At 36.7% G+C, this 26620-nt stretch overlaps 1 pseudogene; it reads left to right on the top strand.

Moving 5' to 3' along the window:
• The first annotated feature begins 1122 nt into the window (after window positions 1-1122).
• Window positions 1123-16038, top strand: LOC149140808 (sister chromatid cohesion protein SCC4-like; annotated as a pseudogene).
• Window positions 16039-26620: the final 10582 nt, after the last annotated feature.

The raw sequence follows: 26620 nt of genomic DNA on the forward strand, positions 1-26620 counted from the left end.
CGAAACTGAAAACTGACCAGAGGTAATTCAAAGACCAAAACAGGTTGACTAAGCCCATACAAATAAACAGGGAAGCGCTGCCCAATTCAAAACTGAAATCTGACCCATTAAACAACTGTAACCGTAACTGAGACCCAAATACACAGTCAGAAGAATGCCGCCCATGCAGGGGAAACCAACAATTTAACTTTAGAAAAAAGGTCTAAGCATGAGAACTGTAGAGCATATAATGACTATAAAACAAGAGGGAATTGAGCACTTTCGAGCAACAGAGAATCAAAAACCATTGAACGCAAACCTGATTAAGCTTCATGAGAGGTGGAAGGCGACTCTTCAACAATGCGACACCCATATTTGTAGGGATCTTCATCCTTAGAGGGATGGCCCTCTTTGCCTGAAGAACCGCCACCAGTAGGGACGCTCGGACCAGCTTGAATGTTCATGTCCTGGGTTGCAGTGCCACGAGGATCCTTACTCTGCTTGTTGTCAATCTGAGAAGTGCCATGCTTATCTTTCGCCCTCGTCTCGAGAGTCACCCCTAGTGTCACAGCAACCAGACCAGAATTATCCTCTCGAAGCTCAATGGTGACAGAAGCTATGAAGGAGAAATTACTGAGTGTACAGGGGAAATGAAAACGAGCGGTGTGAGATTGAGAATTATGAGAGTGCGCTGCTGAATTACGCTGCCCTCGACCCCGTCCACGACCACTCCTGGTAACGGGATAGCGGTAAGAGCAAAAGTCCGAGGAATAAGACGAGGAATCCGAAGTAGAGGAGGAGGGCTGGCAGATAACTCGCCCACAGGAACTTCCCCTCCTGCAGCGCAATCTAGGCATAATGAAAAGAGCAGGAGGTGCTGAACAAGTAGCAGTACTGTGAAGGCAAGGGGGGACTGAAAGGGGCCTAGCTTCAGCTCGCAGAGGAGCACTGGGAAAGACTGAGGATGAGCGACAACTGAATTTGCAGAATGGGCTTTGTGAAACATGAAATCCCGGCGATAAATCAACACAGCATTCCAGAGCACAACGTTTCCCTAGGCTGGTCCGAGAGCAAGGCTCTGCGGCAGCAAGGGAACAACACGAGCGCAGGGGAGGAGCATGAATGAATTCTTGGAGGGGCGCCATGACAGATGAACTTGCAGGCTGGTGTGGAGGGACGAGCTGCATTAACGCAGCATTGAAGATGTTAGCAGAAGACTTAAAGACTGGCATCACGCGAGGCCGGATGGCGGTGGTAATAAGCCACGCGCCAACCCACCAAGCCGCCCACGTACAAAACGCAATGTTACACACCCGCATCCGGGAAAAATAATATAATTTTAATTGTGTATATTTATAGTATTTTTGTTTTCAAACAAATAGATAAGTTACAAAAGTTGCTTATTGATAATATGAAATAAAAATAAAAATTATGTTTAATGTTAATATAGTAATCATGCTTTTTGTTAATAACATCATTTTAATATTTCACCATATTCTTAAACAATTTTTTGAATTTAATGAGCTAATAAATAACTTTAAAATATAGATATTATGGTTTTCAATTATGATACAAAAGGTATTAAATATTATGATGTTTTTTATTTATTTAAACAAAGAAAGAGATTGCACATTACTATGTTTTAGTCAAATGATCTTAGCTCTAGTGAACATAGTCTGACAAATTTTTGTTCCGATTAAAAAAACATTTTTATATTTATTTAGACATATTATTTATCAAAATAATATTTAATATATTGTTTTCTTGTAAAAGTTAAATCTATAAGAGTTATGTTGTTTTGTTTTTTCTGGTAGAGAATATTATCATCATCAAAGTTATGTTATTTTGTTTTTGTTGTAGAGAATATTATCATCATCAATTTTTAGGATGTCTAGTTTAAAATCAATCTTTTCCACATAATTTTATCATTGATTTTACTTAAAAAAAAACTGTGAAATCTAGTATATTAAAAGTTGTAAAACAAAATTATTACGTAATAAGAAGATCTTTATTTTCACTCTCTAAATTTATTAGATTTAAGATATCAATTTATTATGCTATTATGTTGATTTAAGATATCATTTGTTATATTAACTTAAGATATCAATTTATTATGCTGTTTTTTTAATAGAGGTTAATTTTTTTGCTCTTATCACCACCTCATTAATTCATTCATATTACCATATTTTTGCATCTAGCTATTTTTACTCTTCATCGTAAACTATGTAAAAAATATCTATATAGTAAATATAAATAATTTACATTATATATTTGAGTTATTCTTTCACTTTAGGTAAACCCACTCTTTCATGATAACTTTTATTCTAACGCGTTTTGATTCTAATTTCACAATCAAGATGGAAATTGATTATCATATACTATATAAGCAATGCAACATGCAATGCAACATGAAGCATGAATTGATTCAATATTTATAATAGATATAATTATTTATTTGAAAAGTTTCATATTTAAAATATCACATTTATTATAAAAGTAAAGTTTTATATTTATTTTTGTTATAAAATTTCATATTTTATATTTATTATAAAATTAAAGATTTTTATTTATTTATTTATAAAATTCAACATTTTTTAAAAATATTTTATTTTATTTCTTTATTATTTAAACACATGGCAAAAAAACACTAATTTTCCACAAAAGGAACATTGAATCTTTTCAATATTTCAAATTTCAAGCATTTTTCCACACTTAAAAAAATTAGTATTTCATAAAATATAATTTATTTATTTTATATAAATATTTATTAAATTTAAAATCATTATTATGTGGATAGATATTTTTATTTTGTAATAGAACTTTATCATTTTAATTTAATTATATGTGGATGTTAAATATTTATTTTTTCATAAAATATTTTAGAATATTTTTAATAGTAAATACAAAATAAGGCTCATATATATTTCCAAACTAGTTATGCCATTTTTGTTCTTTTTTTTGTCATTCAAACTACTTTCATTAACACGTTAAAAAATTGCATATGATTTTCAATAGACCCTGTTCTCTCCCGGCCTCATTTTAACCAGATTTGTTGGCTAGGAAAGACAAACAAAAACTGTTACAACTCCATGAATGACTACATTTTTTTTATAGCCTTGTATTTTCAAGAAATTATCAAATCAATCATGCATAACCAGAGTTCCTACACTCAATCTCATTATTTCTTGTTGTTATACTTTATCTTTGTAATTTCTTTTCCATAAATGGAAATCCATTTAATTTCTAATAATGAACAATAGTCAATGACAAATCACCTCATGTTGATTATCTTAAGATTATATCTATCCTTTATTGTTAGTGGATATATAGATATTTTTTAATCTAAGTTAATACATCCTTATCCTATTAATTCTACACCCCAATACAAAAGGTTTATGCAGACCATGTTATATCCCTTCTGCATATTTGGTTTTGTATATGCTTTAATATATTCTCACTTAATATTTCGTAGCATTATTAATATGGTACCTATCCATGGCGCCTAGCAATAATTTTCTACTTACCAATTATGATCCACATATCCAAGGTATATATTTGTTCCTCCCACTATGCATATGGGATGATTACATATGGTAGACTGGTTTTTTGTTTGAAACTAGAAATGTTATGGTATCTATGGTAAATTGGTCTATTTATAATCTTTTAAATTCATATATATGTCACAAATTGTATGATACGAAGCCTCTAGATCTGGGGTAATATAATAATTATTGTTGGAAAACCAAGATGATTCATTAGATATTTAATCCATTGTGCTTGCGATCCAAGCCCTACACCTCTCCATCGGTAAAATTGATGGATCGCATTATATGACTTGTCGTTAGGGTAACTTCCCTACGACTCACTAAGGGTCTTTGGTCATTTGTGTTTTTTGTTGGGAATGACGCTTCGCCTTTGCTTAATTAGGGTTTGACGCAAAGGGTTTTCTCACAGGAGTATGCCGCTTTGGGAAGGCTGCATCCTTAAGCCTTGAAGGAACCCAGATATTGAGGTGATATTTGGCTCTTCCAAGCTTCACTTCTCAACTATTCTTCCCTTCACTCTTACCCACAATACAATTGCTAATATCTTAGATGTTGGTATTTTTCCCTACCAGGTTTCTATTATCCCTATGTTTTCAACTACTCTCTAGGACGTCGTCTAGAAAAAGGAGGGATAGTTAATATAAGGTAATTGGAAATAACTTTGTGAGTCGATCGTTTTATGTTATCCATGCCTAGGACGAGCTCTATGGATAATTTTTTCCTAGCAATTTCATTCTATTTTTTTTTTTGTTCCTGGACTAGTAAGTAGGAACGATGTCAACATGGAGGTCATTCCCACTATCTCATTTGTGGGTAAAAATTTCCCCTCATTACGAGGGTTTGACTTGCTCAATTTCCCATTTTTTTCCTTTCCCCTTCATTGGGATTCCTATAAATTAAGTTATTATATTTTTTTTTCTTTTTTCTGCAAAAACTAATACTCTTAATTTTTCCTTTACTGGTTACCCACTCAACATATGTACTCCATTTATTTGTGGAGCAACTTTTAAGGGTAGCTTATTCTTCGTATATATTATTACAATTGCATCCACTACCATGCTCTAGTACCTCATAATTAAGTTACTTACATTTACATATTATCTTCCAGGTCTCTTACCTAATTGGCTCTACCTCAGTGGAGCAAGTAATTTCTAGCTTGCGGGTGGAAGATTTTATTTGTTTTTTTTGGAAGGAGTTAAACCCTTCCCAAAAGAATACTTTAGGGTTTCAGTGTCGAAAACAATTTTATTGTGTAATTTTTTTTAGAGGGAAAATGCTTCGGTTGTCACTGTCATAGTTTCGTTTTCAAGTTTTATTCCTTTAAACAGTTGCTAGGGTTATATATATACATTCACAATGCACTGCAAGTATTTTTATGCTTTTTCTTTAGAGGAGTCAATGATTCTTGTAGCTAGACCTTATAGTGGTTGATGTCTTTCCCTCCTTTCTGGAAACTGGCAGTATAAACTATGTTTTAAAAACTTTCTTTGTTGCATAAATGACCACTAAATGCTCCTCAGGATAATCTTGTTTATTTTCAATTCACAACTATGGTTTTCTTATTACATAATCTTGGAATATATGTGTGTGTGTGTGTGAAAGCATTTTTCTTCCTTCTTTTCTTGTTGTCCTAGGAAAAAAATAAAGATTGTATTTTTGCATGCAGTTCAATAATCAAAAGGATATATTATGTTTTCATGTGGTATGTTCATTCAAGGTTCAATAGCAATTATATTTAGCAAAAAAATAAAAGTTATTTCCATTAAACAGGAACCAAGTGCATTTTTCTCTCTGCAAACCTAGAAAAAAAATTCCATAACTTTTACTTTTCCTCTTGGTTATAAATTCAATAGTTTTACACCCTAACTGTGAGGATCCCTCCTAGGTTCCTCTAACTAAAAACTAAATTTATCTAATTTTAAACACAATAAGAAGGAAAATAATTTATTTATATCTAATCATTTATTTGATGACAATATACCATTATAATTTATTTACCACAAATAATATAGACAAGAATTTCATTACAACCATTTACATAAGTAATCAATAAATGGAGGAATACTTGTTCCAATAGCTTAGGTGAGATGCTCCTGAGCTCTTGACTCTGTTGGGATGCTCCTCTTAACTACCCGACTGGATTTTCCTCCCAGCTAGCTAGGAAGTATTTCCTAGCCCAGGGAACCTCCACAGGTTCCCTAGCCCTCCGAGCCCAAGTCCAACCAAATGTAGTGTGTCCAAGTTTAACAAACACTCTCCAAATCCAAGTTTGTATTCCCTCATTTATCTCTCCATTCTCTCCCTTCTCTTTCTCCACATTCCTCCCCAAAACACAATCCTCCAAAACAAAAATCAAGACCAAGGATCTCCCCCCTCTCCTCTCATCATCCTTCCCCTTTTATGTCTCTTCCTCCCATCCACCTCAACCACCTATCATTAATGTCATGACTACCCCCTCATCCTTTCATTTAATATCCTTGACTTTTCTTACCATATCTTGTTCAAAGTAGATTTGAGAAGACATTTTGGGAATAAAATATGGAAATTTAATTTAGAATTAAATTAGAGAAGACCATATCTTCTCCCAAGTAGATTTGAGAAGACACCTTGGGATGTGGATATTTAATTTGGAAATTAATTAGAGAAGACCATATCTTCTCAAAACTAGATTTGAAAAGACACCTTGGGATATGGATATCTAATTTGGAATAAATGGGAGGAGACCATATCCTATCCAAAATTAAATTTGAGAAGACAAGTTGAGAATTGAATAATAACAATAATAAAATTTATATCAGGAAAATAAAATTACAGTTTCACAAATGCAGGTATATACCAATATTTCTTGCTAATTATAAGTCAATATTTCAGGTAAATTAAACATTAATAAAAATTTGCATGATAAGATTAAGTAGGGCATTACATACACCCCTCCTTCAGAAAACTTCGTCCTGAAGTTAGAGTGAAAAAGATAAATGAGTTCAAAAGCAGGTTGACAATAAGGCCTAACAAAATAGTAGTAAAATTTAGTAAGTCAAACAATGATACCACTTCCCATCAAGAGTCTTCAACTAATTTATATCCTCCTATCCTTCCTAACCTACTTCCTCTCCCACCCTATCCATCCTCTGTTGCTATATACTATGGCATCAACTATACCAATCTAAACACTAATAAAACCAATATCACCGAAGCGTCGACTACATTGACCTAACTTCCCCAGCAAGAAACTGGCAATCATCATCACATGTCTAGGGAGCGTGTCCATCACTGCCCTCCCATGATTCCAGGTTTGGAGGTTACATGGTGGGAAATACCTCCACCCCTCCTCACAACTAGGATCAACACCCTAATATGGACCACACTACAGCACTGGTTGGATACTTGTCATTGAATAATCCAGTCAGGTAGTCTTGTCACCTACCATTTACATTTTACCCATGTCATAAGAGTGCATATCAAGTAGATACAAAATGTAATAGAACAATGTACATCATACCTTTCCTCATTAGATGTCTCCACCTTCCCCAATGGAAGAGTAGATCTTGGCAATCATATTGTTCTTTCCAATCTGCAGGTTAGTTCTTATTCATGCATATATATAACAACAAAATATATATAGATAAGTGATCTTAAACATCATGTTATTAAGTCTAGTATACATGTGTCAATTTTGTAGTTCATATTGGAAATAAATCTTACATTAGATAAATCATAATTTCACTAAGTCATTCATTAGATAAATCATATCCACTTAAGCCATACACAAAACAACAATAACTCTGATAAGTCATGCACTAGATAAATCATAACCAAGTAAGTCATACATTAGGTCATACATCAAACGTTCTAATCCATCTAATGATTTATATAAGTAGTTTCACTTGTCCAACTAAATGCATCAATATTACATAGCGTTCATACATAAATAACATGGAACTGCAATAGAGCCTTATCATAGGTAGTTATCTAAGTCAAAATGGGCATCACAAATGCTCAAAAAGTGAGGGGTAGTCATGACATATAGTCTCTACATCCTCCTAGGTAGCAGATCTTGGGCTATACTTGTCCCACTGGACCTTAACCTAATCCATCATGCAACGTTTGAGTTGTCGAACCCTACGGTCCAATATGCGTAATGGTTCGACCATTATGGTTCCCATGTCCGAGACCTGTAATTCCCTCCAATCCAGATTGTGAGATTCATCATAAACATAATGTCGTAAAATAGATACATGAAATACATCATGGGTTTTATGCAAATGGGGTGGCACTACAAGACGATAGGAAATTGGTCCAATCTTCGCCTTGATTCTAAAAGGTCCTATAAACCGAGGTGACAACTTCATCCCTTTCCCAAACTAAATGGTTCTTTTGTTGGGTCAGATACGAATAAAAACTTGGTCTCCTACTTCATAACTTCGATCAGTCCTATGTGAATCAGCATAACTCTTCTGTCTATCTTGTGCTTCCTTTAACCTTTGTTGAATCTACCTTACCTGTTCCTCCATTTCTTGAACTAATTCTGGCCCAACTATTACTCGGTCCTCCAACTTTTCCCAACTCAATGGTGTCCTACATGGCCTCCCATATAGAGCTTGATAAGGAGGCATCCCAATTGAACTGTGGTAACTGTTATTATAGGAAAACTCTACCAATGGTAAGTACCTTTCCCACTGAGTCTGATTATCCATGACGTACATTCTAAGCATGTCTTCCATAACCTAATTTACTCTTTTAGTCTTCCCATCTGTTTCTGGATGATATGTAGTGCTCAGGTTTAACTGAGTCCCTAGTGCTGACTGCAAACTTGTCCAAAACCTAGATGTAAATCGAGAGTCTCTATTAGAAATGATCTTTGTGGGTAACCCATGTAGTCGAATAACTTCACTTATAAAAACTCGTGCCACATCAGTAACATCGTAAGTGTCTCTTATTGGGATGAAATGGGCACTTTTGGTCAATTTATCAACTATAACCAATATAGCATTGTGCCTCTATGATGTGAGTGGCAAACCCAAAAAAAATCCATAGAAATTACCTCCCATTTAGACATAGGGATGTCATGTGGTTGTAGGAGTCCTTCTAGATGGCGATGGTCAGAGTTCACTCGTTGACATTCAAGACATTTGGCGAAAAACTGGACTATGTCGTGCTTCATGCCTGCCCAAAAGAAGAGTTTCTTTATGTTCATGCACATCTTCTTCACTCCAGGATGTGCACAATAGAGTGCTCTATGTGACTCTTCGAGGATGGTCCTTCTTATACCCCCTTCCTTAGGTATGTACATTCTCCCTTGAAATATCAATAGTCCGTCTGGTTCAAGGACATATCCTTCAAACTTTTGTTCTACCTGCTTCCCACTTTGGAGTGTTGATATAACCTTTAGATACCAACTATCTTCAAAGAGTTTCTCCAACACACGTTCCCTCAAATTTACCCTTAAGGCTACTAGGGAGAAGGTTCGTGGCCTCCTGCTTAGTGCATCGGCCACCACATTCTCCTTTCCCTTAACGTATGAGATCTCAAAATCATACTCACTCATGAATTAGCTCCACCTCCTTAGTCTAGCATTCAAATCCCTTTGAGTGAAGAGATGCTTCTGGCTTTGATGATCTATTCTTAACTCAAATCTTCTCCCAATGAGGTAGTGTCTCCACAGTTTCAAAGCTAACATCATTGCTGCTAACTCTAAGTCATGGGTAGCATACAACTCTTCATGTTTCTTCAATTTTCTAGATGTGTAAGCTACTACTCCGCCTTCTTGCATCAATACTACTCCCAATCCTTGCTTCGAAGCATCGGTGTAGATAGTGAAGACATTTTCCATGTTCGGTACTCGAAGGATCGGTGCACCAGTTAGTAACCTCTTTAGTTCAGTGAATGCAATGTCACATTCATATGTCCATTCATACCTGACCCCTTTTTGCTGTAATGTGGTGATGGGTTTTGCAATCCTCTAAAACCCTTCCACAGACGTGCTATAATAAGCCACTAGCCCCATAAAACTACGCACCTCATGAGCATTTTTCGGTACTGGCCAATCCATTATGGCCTTTACCTTTTCTGGGTCAACTGAAATCCCTTCTCCTGAAATGATGTGCCAAAGATAATGAACTTTCTTTTGAAAGAAGGAACATTTTGACAATTTTCCATACAATTGATTTTGCCTTAAGCAAGTTAATACCACCCTTAGGTGCTTTTCATTCTCTTTTTCATTCTTGTAATACACAAGAATGTCGTCCAAAAAGATTTGCACAAATTGGTCCAAATACTTCTTAAACACACCATTCATGAGGCTCATGAATATTGCTGGTGCATTGGTTAAACCAAATGGAACAACTACGAACTCGTAGTGCCCAAAACGAGTTCAAAATGCAGTTTTTATGATGCGACCTTCCTTAATCCTCAATTGGTTGTATCCAAATCATAGATCAATCTTTGAGAAAACGGTTGCTCCCTTCATTTGATCAAATAAATCATCTATTCTAGGTATCGGGTACCTATTCTTTATTGTGGCTCTATTCAAGTCCCTATAATCTATGCATAGCCTTAAGGAACCATCCTTCTTCTTGACAAAAATCACTGGTGCACCCCAAGGTGAAATACTGGGTCTAATAAATCCCAAGTCTAAAAGCTCTTTTAACTGCATCTTCAACTTACAAAGTTCTGGAGTTGCCATCCTATAGGGTGTCTTAGATATTGGTTCTACACCAGGTTTTAGGTCAATTATGAAATCAATCTCCCTTATAGGAGGTAATCCAGGCAATTCCTTAGGAAAAACATCCTTGAATTTTGGCAAAATTGGGTGTTGATTTAGGGAGGGTTCTTTCTGGTCGCTTACAACCTCGACCACATATATTTTGCAACGTTGTAGGAGGAAACATTTTACCTTCATCATGGATATGAATCGTAGCGACACTCCTCTCTTGATTCCACAAATCTCAATTGACCTACCTTCATCATCTAAATAAATCACCTTCTTCTTGAAACAGTCTACCAAAGCTTGATGAGCTTCTAGCCAATCCATTCCAATAATTACATCGTACGTCCCCAATGTTGTGACGTATGCCTTCAACTTAGTTATACACACCCCGAGGTTTACCTAACATTGGTCAACACTAGGTCCTACTGCTTGTTTTATCCTAGAAGCCATCTCAACTTGCTTAAAGTCATCATGCTCATAGGCTGCCAACCCACATTTTTCTAATGCAACTGGTGAAATGAAACTATCTGTAGCACCTGAATCAAACAAAATTTTAACTTTTACTTTGTTTATCATACCTAAGGTTTCTACCACAGTAGATTGGTGTTCAACTTGTTGGTTATCAATTGCTACATAGATTCGATGGTGGCTACTTGCTCCCCCCATTGGTGCTTTTCCTTCTCTACAGTTGTTACCAGTTTGTAACTTAGGACAGTCACGCTGGTAATGAGGTCCCCCGCATCCCCAACAAGTGATGTGTGGTAGAATTTGAACAGAATTTTGTGGAGTTCTTTGGAAAGAGTTCCTTCCCTTGGGACCCCTGCCCCTACTTGTTGCTCCTCGCGTATGACCTTGATTTGCACTAGTAACCATTGAAATCCCTATTGTCGGTGCTCTGGGTACAACCCTGTTTCCATATGGCGGTGGCCTTAAACTTCCTCCCCTGGGGAAGGTATGAGGGGCCTTCCCCATAAACCTTGGTTGTTGTGGAAAAATGGTTTTGTTTCCACCCTTTAAGTCTAAGTGCTCTTCAACATAACGAGCATGTTCCACAGCTTCTGCAACTAAGGATGGTTTCCACATCCGCACCATTGCCCTAATATTAGGGTTCAATCCATAAATGAAATGATTTGCTTGGCGCTGATCAATATCCATGTAGGAGACATACTTGACCAATTCCATGAATCTAATCTCATATTCTTCTACTGTACGATTTCCTTGTACCAAAGCATGGAAGGCTCCTACCTATTTTTCTTCATAATATGTTGGTAGGTACTTTTTCCTGAATCTCTCCTCAAATAACTCCCAAGTAACTGTGTCCAGAGTGAGGTGTAGTTGACGCTCTAAGTTACCCCACCAATTCAGAGCACTATCTCTGAGTTGGAATATCACTATTTTAGCTTTTGAATTGGAAGTATAATCTCTTAGTGTGAAGCACCTTCTCATTCCTTCTAACCAGGCTTCTACACGTTCGTTGGCACGACCTCCAACAAACTCTGGGAGCTTAATCTTTTGGAGCTCCCTAGTAATGTCCTCAATTGGAGGTCCTCTATCAGAGTCTCTTGATCCCTCGAGATTTCCCAACCCTGATGGAGGGTGCTCTACTTCCACTTCAATTGTTTGGCGCCCTCTTAAAGTCTCATTAATTGCTTCTAGGGAACGCAAGATGAGAGCCAACTCCGGTGAAGGTAATGGGTTATTTGTAGGAGGTCCTTGTGATGACCCTCCTTGACCTTGATTTCTTCGCGTCCTCACCATTTTGAATTGTTCAAATATCTGTATGATACACAAGACTTATTAGCACAACTTAGGGCCTTGTCAATTCTTACTTGGCTCACACATGTTTTGCATAATGATAGGTGCAAGTTTTCCTTTTGTTATGCTTGTAAATGACTATTTCTAATATTGAGAAGATAACCGTGGGTCTACTAAATCCTCTCCCATTGCTATCTAAGCAAGTGCTACGACGCACTGCTAGTCACCCTCAAATATCTTTAGATATCCCTAAACAATAATCCTAAATCCATCTTATATATTTTGAGAATTCACATAAACATTAACTTACCATTTTTAATCACATTATTATAACTAGGTCTCATGGAATGCAATGATTTTTGGGTGTGCTCAGAATGGGCATGCAAAGAACGCCTTAATTCTTTTTTCCAAATGCAATTAGCAGGGGTGGAACCCAACTCGAGCACCATTGTAAGCATCCTATCCGCATGTGCCAACCTTGCAGCTTTGCAACAAGGCAAGGAGATCCACCATTACCTAAAAAAAGAGGATTCGAATTGGATGTGTTTGTGGGGGGTTCCCTTATAGATATGTATGCAAAGTCCAAGTGCCTAGAGTCTGCTTGCCAACTTTTGATAAACTGGCTGAAAAAGATGTTGTGTCATGGAATGCACTAGTGGCTGGCTATACCGAGAGCGAACATGTTGCTGAGGCTTTGAAACTCTTTTGTGAATTGCAACTGGAAGGGGTGGTACCTGACTTAGTCACCATTGTAATTGCTCTATCAGTGTGTGCCAAATTAGCTGCTGTACAACTGGGTAAACAGATCCATGATTATATCATCAGAAATAGATTGGATTTTGCTATATCTATAATGAATGCCCTTATAGACATGTACACCAAAAGTGGGAGTATAGAGCTTGCAGGTCGTGTTTTTGACAAAATGCCTGAAAGAGATCTGGTTTCTTGGAATGCAATGATTGTGGGATATGGAAAATATGGCTATGGTAAGGAATCTCTTGCGCATTTCTATCAGATGCAACAGGCTAAAATTAAGCCAGACAATGTCACATTCACTGGTGTTTTGAATGCATGCAGTCATGCCGGCCTAGTGGATGAAGGGTGGAAATATTTCCATTGCATGACTCAAGATTATCAAATCACACCCGTGATGGAGCACTGCTCATGCGTGGTTGACCTTCTTGGGTGTGCAGGTCACCTAGGTGATGCATATTACTTCATTCAAATGATGCCACTAGAACCTAGTGCTGATGTGTGGGGTGCTTTGCTAGGTGCCTGTAGAAATTATTGCAATATAGAGCTAGGAGAAAATGTGGCAGAACATCTTTTGAGTTAGAGCCTAAAAATGCTGGTAACTATGCTCTCTCATCAAATAGGTATGTTGAGGCAGGCAGATGGGATGATGTAGCAAAGGTCAGAACAATGATGAAAGGCAGGGGCTTGATAAAAAGGCCAGGATGCAGCTGGATTGAAGTCACCATGTGTTCTTTGGATGTTCTGAAACTAGCTCACAAAAAGATAGAAAAGATAGATCAACGCCTTAGAATTCAGCCTCTTCGAGGGGGAAATGAACAATTCTTGGATGATTCAAATGAAAAAACCTCCTTTCTATATATAGGAGTCTAAGGGGTCACAATATAACCCAGCCGACCTAACAATAATAATATAAAGGCACAAAAATAACAATAGAGGGATTCTATGGGGCACAGTAATAACAATATGGGGACAATAGGGGCACAACAATATTAATAAGGGATAAAAATACAATAGTAATGGGGCAATCACTATTATTGTAGGGACCTAACATTAGAGGAGACTGATCGCACCCACAGTCAGAGAACATATCTACCATGTTGAGAATCTCCATGTAGATGAAGAATTCAGGGTATGTTTCTGATGCTTTGCGATATTAAATGGGAAGAGGTTAAGGTTTATATTCGATTGCACATGAGCTTACAAACACATGCCCTATAGAAACTGTTTAAATCACTTGCGTGAAGGGTGACATCCATAGTGCCACCACACTCATCTAATTGTTGGGTGAGAATTTTTGTGATGGATGCTCACAATTTTCAACATTTCAGGGCTACATTATGTCATTGTGGGGATAGTTTGTGAAGCTTCTTGAACAAACAACATAACAAAATACTAGAGTATTGGTGCAGCTTAATGCAAGGAAACAAAGATGACATTGGTTCTGCAAGGTAATTATGACCTGAGTTTGGAAAGGCATGTTTCACACATGGTGTTGTATGCATTTTGTTTTCATGTGTAATAGTTTGACAAGAAGACTAAGGACCATTTTGCATAGGATGATTAACACAAGTACAAAGGATCATTCACATTGCAATCTGTTAGAGCTTCTATTAAAGGATAAATTTGGACAACTGCCATTATGCACAGACTGATCAATTAGCATAAGTACAAAAGATGTTTCACACTGTAGTCCGTTAAGAGTTTCTTTTAAATGATAAATTTGGACAAACTGCAGTAAATACTGTATTCGCTTCAAGTACTGCATGTGATACTTTAAGAATCCTATGCAAACATACCTTATGAAATATATTTTATTATTGATTCTTTATGCAACTTCAAACTTGTGAGTAAAATCTTCTAAATACTGCACAATGTGATTTGACATCTATATGACTGTTTTTAGGTCGAAAGGAATTTTTTGAGTTTGATGGGTTATTAATAAGATGGGTACATGAAATGCTTGAATATATTTTAGTGCATGAGTAATTCTGACTTTCATATCTTTCTGAATGGTTATTCAACAATTTATGTATGCAGGACTGTGTATTCTTATCTAGTATGCCTATTCTACTTATTATTCTACTGGAGAAGGGGAGTCTGCAAAATTATGGTCTTGCAACTTCAGCTTACAGCTTGCAAATGCTTTGACAACTGAAGGGGATTTTCAAGGTGCAATACGTGCTTTAGAGACTGGACAACAACATGCTAGTGAAATGAAGTATCCTGAACTTGAGATGGTCTTTGCAACATCAATATTGCATGTTCATCTTATGCAGTGGGAAGATGCAAGTGCTCTAGAGAGAGTTGTGAACAAATGTGATGCCATTTGGAATTCAATTCCTGAGGATCAAAGACAATGTTGTTGTGGTCTGCACCTTTATAATGAATTGTTGCACACATTTTATCTTCTACGAATATGTGATTACAAGGAGGCTTCAAACCTTGTGAATATCTTAGATGTTGTCTTGGAAGATGATATGCAGCAAACAGAACAAGTTCAGAAGTTGAGTGCAGAACTTAACAAAGTAGAGAGCAGGTTATTGCAACCTGGTCTACAGCAACACAAAAATCAAAATTGTTCGAGAAAAGAAAATCCTCTTAATGGAGAGTGGTTACCAAAGAGTGCAGTATATGTCTTGGTTGACCTTATGGCAGTTATATGTGGTCAGCCTAAGGGGTTATTTAAAGATTGTGCAAAGTGGATCTTATCAGGAATGTCTCGAATTGAAGAGGAGCTGGGGAAGCTTGGAATCAGTGGGGATGTGAGAGAGGTAGATTTGCAACATTGGGCAATTTGGATGGCAGGTGTTTATCTGATGCTGCTTGTGCAGCTATTGGAAAACACAACTAGAATAGAATTGACTTGTACAGAGTTTCTTGAAGCACAAAAGGCTCTAAAGAAAATTGTTGACTGGTTTGGGTGCTTTCCAACCATCTTACAAGGGTGTGAGAACACCATTCAAAGCTTCTCGACCAATATGCACACTCATTAGGTTGCTTCAATGAAGCTGCTTTACACTTTATTGAAGCAACAAAGCTAACCAAGAGTAAAAGCATGCAAGCCATGTGTCAAGTGTATGCAGCCATATCTTACATTTGTATAAGTGATGTTGAGTCATCTTCTAGGGTTTTGGACTTAATAGGTCCTGTTTATAGGTCTTTGGACTCATATGTGGGCTTTCGAGAGAAAACATGTTTTTTTTTTTTTTTTTCTCCAATCTTCTACAAATGAAACAGCACAATTTACAAGAAGCACGAATACGCTGTGTGGTGGTCCTGGTTCAATCTGCTACTTAAAAGTTAACACTGAAGTGGATCACTTATACACTATGTTTGTTGATGTTGCAGGAATTGTAGTAATTGACTGCCAAGTGCCATGGTTTTCTCGCAACAATAATTTACCTAGCCCCAGTTTGTAATCTATTTGGTAAAACTATGTTATACTATGGAAGATTCCGAAAGCAATTTTCACTTTTGAATGGTGCTACAAAAACGTACATTTGTGGATGAAAGAACAATTTCTGTTAAAAAGGATGTAGATTAAATGTTCAAAACATGCACTATAAGCTTCCTCTCTGTTACTGCAAAATAGCTCGAGACACCTAAGGAAAAGGTGTTGGCACATTGTGAGTAAAGGAGGATTAGGACCAATATGGTATGGTAGCTACAGTTTAATAAAGCAAAGATGTCGATAGGGGCTAAGTTGATTGGTAAAGCAGGGTGTTGTTATTTGCTCCACCACAGTTCAAATCACCTCAGTAGCATGTTTCCCCTTGTGAGCCAGTGCACCTGTGTAAACAGACCTGTTATTGTGGTTGGGGTAAGGTGCAGGTCCTAAGCACTTGGCAAAATAGATACCCCCTACTCAAGGTTGCTTAGATGAAGGAGAGCCACTGTTAGGCCTCAGATTTTGAAACCCGCTCTGATACCATATGTGAGGATACCTAATAGGGTCCTTTAACTAAAAACTAAATTTATCTAGTTTTAAACACAATAAGAAGGGAAATAATTTATTTATATCTAATCATTTATTTGATGACAATATACCATTATAATTTATTTACCACAAATTAAATAAATAAGAATTTCATTGCAACCATTTACATAAGTAATCAATAAATGAAGGAATACTTGTTCCAATAGCTTAGTTGAGATGCTCTTGAGCTCTTGACTCTATTGGGATGCTACTTTTGACTACCCGGCTAGATTTGTCTCCCAGCCAACTAGGAAGTCTTTCGTAGCCCAGGGAACCTCCACAGGTTCCCTAGCTCTCCGAGCCCAAGTCCAACTAAATGTAGTGTGTCCAAGTTTAACAAACACTCTCCAAATCCAAGTTTGTATTCTCTCATTTATCTCTCCATTCTCTCCCTTCTCTTTCTCCACATTCCTCCCCCAAAACACAATCCTCCAAAACAAAAATCAAGACCAAGGATCTCCCCCTTCTCCTCTCATCATCCTTCCCCTTTTATGTCTCTTCCTCCCATCCACCTCAACCACTAATCATTAATGTCATGACTACCCCCTCATCCTTTCATTTAGTATCCTTGACTTTTCTTACTATATATTGTTCAAAGTAGATTTGAGAAGACATTTTAGGAATAAAATATGGAAATTTAATTTAAAATTAAATTGGAGAGGACCATATCTTCTCCCAAGTAGATTTGAGACACCTTGGGATGTGGATATTTAATTTGAAAATTAATTGGAGAAGACCATAGCTTCTCAAAACTAGATTTGAAAAGACACCTTGGGATATGGATATCTAATTTGGAATAAATGGTAGGAGACTATATCCTATCCAAAATTAAATTTGAGAAAACAAGTTGGGAATTGAATAATAACAATAATAAAGTTTATATCAATAAAATAAAATTACAGTTTCATAAATGTAGGTATATACCAATATTTCTTGATAATTATAAGTCAATATTTCAGGTAAATTAAACACTAATAAAAATTTGCATGATAATGTTAGAAAATTATATATTACGGAGCAATGGAACACATAAAATATTGCAGAAATATAAACACAGAAAACGCACAAAACAAGAGAGACACAGATATATGTGGTTCACCCAGTTTGGGCTATGTCCACCCCTAACAGCCAGTACTTCCTTTCTATTATCCAGCAAAATGAAGAGACACAACCTACAACAAATCCGTTGTAATATCCTCTGTTTTCTCTCACAATCTCACCTCTCTGTTTCTCGCTCACAGAATACACATCTATCACACAGCCTCAAATACAATACCCTCATACAAAGAGAGGAGTTGCCTTATAGGGCAAAAAACCCTAAACTAAATATAAGTTCTACCGTCAGATCATCCACCTAATGAACGGCCCAGATTGACTAGAAATTACTATACTTTTACAAGGCAATTTTACAGCTGTTTTTAGCTTCGGGGGCGCTGCCCCCGAAACCCCTCGCCAGGGGGGGGGCTCCCAAAGGTCGCATCCGCCCCCCCTGGACCCCCCTGCAGCGAATATTTTACGGGCGAACTGGGGTCCTATGTGGCGATACCTTTGAATATAGAAGATAATCAGGCTCCACACCCAACAATCTCCCACTTGGAGACTGATTGTAGCAACTCCACCGCTGCTCCATTTGCTGGACAATGACTCCTCTTTGAACCTGGTTGTTTCTCATCTTCATCGTCATCCTTGAAGACCAACTGAAACTGAGCATATTCTCAGTTTCTCCCTGGTTACAACTTTTGTTAGCATATATGCAGGATTCTGGCTAGTGTGTATCTTTTCCAGCTTCAACTCTCCATCTTCCAACACTGATCGTATGAAATGGTACTTGAGCTGTATGTGTTTAGTCCTGGAATGAAATGCTGAGTTCTTTGCAAGATGAATGGCACTTTGGCTATCACTGTATAACGTGCCCATATCATGCTCCTTACCCAATTCACCCATAAACCTTTGTAACCAAATCATTTCTTTACTAGCCTCTGTAGCAGCAACATACTCTACTTCTGTTGTTGAAAGTGCAACAACACTTTGGATTTTTGAAACCCAACTGATAGTTGTTCCTCCAATAGTAAATACATATCCTGTAGTGCTCCTCCTGTTATCTCTATCACTTGCCATATCTGCATCAACATATCCTTGTAGGGAGATGTTTGAACCACCAAATCATAATGCTTGATTTGTGGTACCTTTCAAATATCTGAGAATCCATTTCACTGCCATCCAATGTTCCTTTCCTGGATTGTTCATGTACCTGCTTACAACTCCCACTGCATGTGCAATATCAGGCCTTGTGCAGATCATTGCATACATTAAGCTTCCAACTGTTGATGCATATGGAACTTTAGACATATAATCCATGTCTTCTTGGGTCTTTGGGCACATTTCCTTGCTAAGTTTGAAATGGCTAGCAAAAGGTGTACTAACTGGTTTTGCATTGTGCATGTTAAATCTTTTCAACACCTTTTGTATGTACTCATTCTGAGACAATGTTAATTTACGATTTTTCCTGTCTCTATTTATTCTCATACCAAGGATTTGTTTTGCAGCTCCCAAATCCTTCATTGCAAATGAATTTGCCTATTTTCTTTTCAACACATTTATTTCCTGCATGTTAGATCCTGCAACAAGCATGTCATCTACATACAATAACAATATAATATAGCTGCCATGATTTTGCTTTTTCAAATAAACACAATGATCAGAGTGACATCTAGTATAACCTTGTTCAGACATAAACTTGCCAAATTTTAGATACCACTGCCTTGGAGCCTGTTTTAAGCCATACAAGCTCTTCTTCAACCTGCACACTAGTTTCTCCTTCCCTTTCACCTCATATCCTTGTGGCTACTGCATATATATCTCTTCCTCCAAATCCCCATGGAGAAAGGTTGTCTTTACATCTACTTGCTCAAGATGCAAATCTTCAGCTGCTACAAGACTTAAAATAGCTCTAATTGAAGTCATTTTAACAACAGGAGAAAATATTTCATCAAAATCAATACCTTTCTTCTGTGAAAACCCCTTCACCACAAGTCTAGCTTTATACCTTTGTTTTCCTCCATCTTCTTCCTTCAACCTGTAAACCCATTTATTCTTCAATGTAGTTTTTCCTACAGGCAACCTGACTAAATCCCAAGTCTGGTTATGCATTAAGGAGTCCATCTCTTCTTCCATGGCTACCTCCCACTTCTTCCTGCTTTCAACCTGCATTGCTTCTTCATAACATTCGAGTTCACCGGAATCAGTCAACAATAAATAATATAATGAAGGAGAGTATCGTTCAGGGGGTCTACTTATCCTGGTAGATCTTCTAACACCACTTTCAGGTGTTTGGGGTGCCTGTTGTTGTTGTGGTGGTTATTGTCATTGTGGTTGTTGATTATTATTATTTTCAGGCACCTTTCCTTTTTCAATGATTTCATCAAGAACTGTGTATTCCTTGTTTTCCTTTTCCTGTTTCTTTTCCTGCAACTGATTCTTATACAAGACCTTTTCATTGAATATTACATCTCTGCTCCTAATGATTTTGTGATTTTCGTAATCATATAAGCGATAACCAAAATCATTAACACCATATCCAATAAAGGTACATTTCTTTGACTTTGCCTCAAGCTTTGTTCTATTTTCTTTATCAATATGGACAAAGGCCTCACAACCAAAAGGCTTTAAAATAGAATAGTTTACCTTTTTACCTATCCATGCTTCCTCTGGAACACCACCATCCAAGGAACTTGAAGGCCCTCTGTTTATTAGATAAACAGCAGTATCTACAGCATCTGCCCAAAACTGTAAAGGCAATCCTGCATGCAATCTCATGCACCTTGCACGCTCCATGATTGTTCTATTCATCCTTTCTGATACACCATTTTATTGAGGTGTTCTTGGAACTGTCTTCTCTCTACGAATTCCATGTTCTGAATAGTACCTATCAAACTCTTTGCTGCAATATTCACCTCCATTGTCTGATCTAAGACACTTCAATTTCTTTCCTGTCTCAATCTCAACCAAAGCTTTCCATTTCTTGAAAGTATCAAATACATCATATTTATTCTTAATACAATAAATCCAAGTTTTTCTAGTTGCATCATCAATAAAAGTAACATAATAACGAGAGCCGCCGAGAGATGATACCTGAGCAGGTTCCCATACATCTGTATGCACAAGCTCTAATTTTTCATTCTTCTTTTCTTTCCCAACTCTGAGAAATCTGACTCTCTTCTGTTTTCCATAAATGCAATTCTCACAGAAGTCCAAATCAACATTCTTCAAACCCGGCAACAAATTCCTTGAGTGAAGAATCTTCATCCCCTTTTCACTCATGTGTCCGAGCCTATGATGTCATAATGCTGCATCTGCTCCTTTGGAAGTTAAAGCATTAACAGAGTTAGAAATACCATTGCATAAATACAATGTACCAACCTTTTTGCCTTTTGCTATTACCAGGGCTCCTTTGGTGACCTTCCAAGCTTTATCTGTGAAAGTTGTCACGCAACCTTCACCACCTAACTGCCCTATTGAAATCAGATTTTTCTTTAGATCTGGAACATGCCTTACCTCCTTTAATAGCCATTAGTTTCCATTCTGCTGTTTTACAAGAACCTTACCCATTCCAACGATTTTACAGGGTTTATCATCACCCAGACGAACTTGTCCAAAATCTCCTTGAACATAGTCATGAAAGTATTTCTTATCAGGTGTGGCATGGAATGAAGCCCCTGAATCTACCACCCAGGAATCAGTAATATTTTCGAAAGAAAGAATCAAAGCATCTTGTAACACCTCACATGTCACATTTGCTTCATGATTGTTTTCTTGTTGTGCATCTCCTTCTTTTCCCTTTCGAGATCTACAATCTTTCTTTAGGTGTCCTTTCTTTCCACATTTCTAGCACATTATCCCCGATCTGGACTTGGATCTGCCTTTCCTTGATTTACTGCGATATCCTGAGCTCTTTCCTCTTTCCATTTTTCTTCCTCTAGACTCTGCACTCAAAGCATTTCCCGATGTCTCACCGGAGCTTTTCCGTCGCATTTCCTCGCTAAGGATAGCACCGACAACATCATCAAACTTTAAAGTACTAGATCCAGAAACGAAGTTACTAATGGCCATTACCAAACCATTCCAACTTTCTGGTAATGAGCACAAGAATAAGAGAGCTCTAACTTCATCATCAAAGTTTATCCCTACATAACTTAACTGACTTGTAACTGTATTAAAATAATTTAAATGGTTTGCAACAGATCCACCTTCCGACATATTCATATTAAATAACCGTTTCATAAGAAATACCTTGTTTGAGGTCGAGGGTTTTTCATATAGTTTCGACAACGTCTGCATCAAACCCTCTGTCGTGGTTTCCTTCGAAATGTTGAAGGCGACTGACGCAGCAAGGCACAACTGTATTGTTCTGAGTGCCTTTCTATCGAGAAGGTTCCATTCTTCGTCTTTCATACCCGTCGGCATCTTTGTTTTTCTGCCCAATGGTAGGTATAGATCTTTCTGATACAAATAATCTTCCATCTGCATCTTCCACAGCGAGAATTTTTGGCCATTAAATTTCTCGACCCTAAACTTACCATCTTCCACCATTGCTCCCACTCGAACCAGGAACCCTTCTTTCCTACGAGTTTATCAGCCAAATAGACCTTCGGCTCTGATACCAGTTGTTAGAAAATTATATATTACGGAGCAATGGAACACATAAAATATTGTAGAATTATAAACACAGAAAACGCACAAAACAAGAGAGACACAGATATACATGGTTCACCCAGTTTGGGCTACGTCCACCCCTAACAGCCAGTCCTTCCTTTCTATTATCCAGCAAACTAAAGAGACACAACCTACAACAAATCTACTGTAATATCCTCTGTTTTCTCTCACAGTCTCACCTCTCTGTTTCTCGCTCACAGAATACACATCTATCACACAGCCTCAAATACAATACCCTCATACAAAGAGATGGGTTGCCTTCTAGGGCAAAAAACCCTAAACTAAACATAAGTTCTATTGTCAGATCATCCACCTAATGAACGGCCCAGATTGACTAGAAATTACTATACTTTTACAAGGCAATTTTACAGTTGTTTTTAGCTTCGGGGGCACTGCCCCCGAAACCCCCCGCCAGGGGGGGGCTCCCAAAGGTCGCATCTGCCCCCCCCCGGACCCCCCCTGCAGCGAATATTTTATAGGCGGCCCCATTTCGAACTGGGGTCCTATGTGGCGATACCTTTGAATATAGAAGATAATCAGGCTCCACACCCAACAGATAAGATTAAGTAGGGCATTACACCAACTCAGGGATTGTGTTAACCAGTTGGCTACAGGCTAACAAGAAAGCACTAACCCTTCACTGTTGTATATATTTTTTTTCTTCCTCTTGAGCTAGAGAAGAAATAGATGTTTTTGTATTAATTATTAATCATCCAACTACTAGTTAAAACATACAAACAAATTCTCACTTAACAACTACAATTTCCAACTATTACGTGCAAACATGTCAATTTCTCCTTGACTGTTTACACATATTTTATTACAACTTATAAGTTTCCTTTGTTTTTCTTTCTTGCACTTTCCTATTCAAGTTAGAAATCCTGCATCACGATTAAAGCATTTGCCAGAACCATATACATGTACATTTTTATTTTTATTTTATTTTATTTTTGCATTATAAAGAAAACTCAAATCCATAACTACATTTTATTTCCATTTTTATGCTAGGGTAACAATACTTACCTCGGTTTGCACAAAACATTGGCCAAGCCTCCTCAGGCCTCCCAACCATTAATTGGATGCTTATCCAATTCCCTCAAGCTTAATCCTTTTCCAGCCATACAATGACACCTTTACAGGTCACAAAGTCTTTATATCAACCCCAAGCATCACTCTGCTTCAACAGGGGATCTACACCAGTATTTATCTCCCACTAGTGGTTTACAGTCACTGTCTTTTTCTCGCATAGTGATGTAAACAATGAGAGTAGTACAGTTCAATGGTGTTTATCTCCATCCATTAACTTTCCAAAACTCTCAAATAAGTTCCTTACTAGTTCGATGCCATTTCTCTCCAGCCATTAACTTTCCAAAACTCTCAAATAAGTTCCTTACTAGTTGTTGTTGTTTTTTGTTTTGTTTGTTTTGTTTTTTTTTGAAGAAGAAGAACCTTGTTTTTGAAACTATTTCCTTTTTTCTTTATCTTTCCTCTTCTTGGAAAGTAACTAACTTCTTTTTTTAATTGTCCTCTAACTGGAAAAAGATTTTTAATTCCCTCAAGTGGCCTTGGCACATTTTTTCCGATTCAACCTATTTTTTTCATGTCACGTTCATTTTTTTAATTAAATTATGTGCACATAGATAGTTTATAATATAAACATATAACTAATTATATTTTAACTGATCAACCAAAATGCATAATTCCTACACCTACGTTATTCAATAAGTTATAAGTTTTCCAAGTCATTCCATCAGAGGTGTTACATCTCTTCCCATTAGGAGGAACAATGTCCACATTGTTTCTAGGTTCATTTCTTCTTTGGAATAGAGCTGGAAAATCCTCTCTCATTTCTTCCTTCCATTCTCAAGTAGCCTCTTCAGGCCTAAAGTGCTCCCATAACACTTTATTTTTAGGATGGCTTATTTTCCGGAGTAAAACTAACCCACTTTAAATTCCACATTCCATTTACAACATGTTCTCATCCATGTTGGATGAGAATCATTAGTTGTTATTTATGTACCCAACAAGGTCATCAACATGCTCCATAACCCAACAAGGGTTGACAATATGCTTTTAATAAGAGTTAGCAACATTAGTGTAAGCATGTTGACCATGACAATACTTTTTTTTTGTACATGTCCAATGGCTATGCCAAATGATATGGACCCACTGTGTGGTTCCACTATAAATTTTCAAGATATGGAAATATCATTCCCATTTGCACCATTTACATACTAACAATAGCAGTCTAAGAACCATTTATTTTTCTTTCCTTTTATGGCAATAACAACTAGTGACTTATCTCACAGGTAGCATTACTTATGCTTTTATCTCAATTTCAGTTGTTTCATATGCATTAGTTTTGCATTAGTAAAGTTTAGCATGACCTCCTTTTATTGTAATTTTCACAATTGTTGTATTGTTGTCTATTTTTTTCAAGTGGGCTTAACTATGTTTATCTTGGTTGCCTTGCTATTCTCTTTTAGGGCACAACTAAGAGTCCACATTGCAACATTCCTTCAATTTTAGCCCTCTTTTTTTTACCTCTTGCATCACAGGTTGTTGATGGAGGTTATACATTATTATACTTCCATATACAACTTTGGTGCACTCAAATACGCAATGGTTGTCTTTCACATATTTTGTGTTAATATAATATAGGTGTCCTTATTACTTCAAGATACCTTTCTAAGATTTTCTAATAATTACCAAAAACAACATCTCAACTAACAAAAGCTAGGTTTAGAGATTCCTCTTCATAGTTGTGGATGCACCTCTTAGCGATAAACTTTTGCTTTGGTTACTCCAGGAAACTTAATTACCATTGATATGTCCCTCTTGTGGCATTAACTTAATTCCATCCTTGGTTGACACTTTTTATTTAAACTATCTAATTCACAATGCCATGTACACCTAGCACAATACAACAATACTCATACACACATGTACAACAAATGTTGCTTAGGAAAACAAGCTAGGACCGACTGATTGTGTAGTAGATTAGCAAGGAATCCCTTGAAAAATTATCATGATGACTGTTGTTTTGTGCATCTCACATATATTATTTTCCAAGAACTTAGCAATATAACTATGTGTGTATAAGCACATGTTCTCTTTCCAAGAAACTAATAAAATACTCATGTATTCTTTTAAGGAAGTCTAGCTCAATAGTTGTTCTATCCTGCATTTTTTTCTTACTTTTCATCACTTAGCAATTATTCAAATTCATAGAAACAAAACAAAAATATCTCTACCAACTTAAAGAAAACATGGTCACTTTATGCAATTTTTATCCAAACAACAAGCACCTAGGGTGGTTTAACGACCTCAATGGAAAGAACCCTGTTGAAATATGGCAACAACAATATTCCAATTTAATTTGTCCTTGAATTTAATTTGTCCTTAAATTAAATTGTGAATTAAAATCGAATTTAGTCTTAACGGCTACTTGGAAATAATTAATTTATTTATTTTTAAATTAAGTAGTTGGAGAAATTCAAGCTAGAAGTCTTTCTGAAGTCATGCAAGAGTTATTCCTTAAATTAAGGAAATAAGATTGAGTTATATTTGAGTTATAATTAGTTAACTCAGTTTACTGAGTTAAGTCCAGTTAAATTAGTTCCAAATTGTTTGAGGAACTAATAGTGAGTTAACAGTGAGTTGATGCATTAATGCACTCAACTAGTGCTACTCCAATTAACTGAAGATTCCCTCATTAGAAACTCGTGCATGTCTATTATGAGAAAGATCCAGTTGAGATTAATGTTCAAGGACAGTGTACTATCAGTTGCATGTGTTTTCTCATGGAGAAAACTCATGCACAGGGATGGAATTTGACGGGCATTTTGCCCGTCATTAGGCATTTTGACCGTATTTGACGGTTGGATTTCGTGGATGCCCTTTCTTGTGAAGCGCTGGGAAGGGTAGAACACTTATTTTTGACGTTTAAAAGATTTTAGGAAACGTTCTTACGCCTATTTATTTTTATTTTAGATGTACTAGTGTTATTTTAGCAAGTTGACAACTTGACATATTCTCACTGCAAGTCTGCAACCACGATAGATTTGCCACTAATTAAAAAGGGAAACTTACCTTTATTAGCGTTTAAGAATATTAGTTGTTCCATCTTTCTTTCTGCTCCCTTTTATAGAGTACACCACCTTTCTTCTACATAAAAAACACCAAAAAAAA

Source organism: Pinus tabuliformis, chromosome X, assembly GCF_031772625.1.
Source record: "Pinus tabuliformis cultivar Carrire ecotype Pingquan chromosome X, CPIR1, whole genome shotgun sequence".
In the NCBI taxonomy this organism is placed as follows: domain Eukaryota; kingdom Viridiplantae; phylum Streptophyta; class Pinopsida; order Pinales; family Pinaceae; genus Pinus; species Pinus tabuliformis.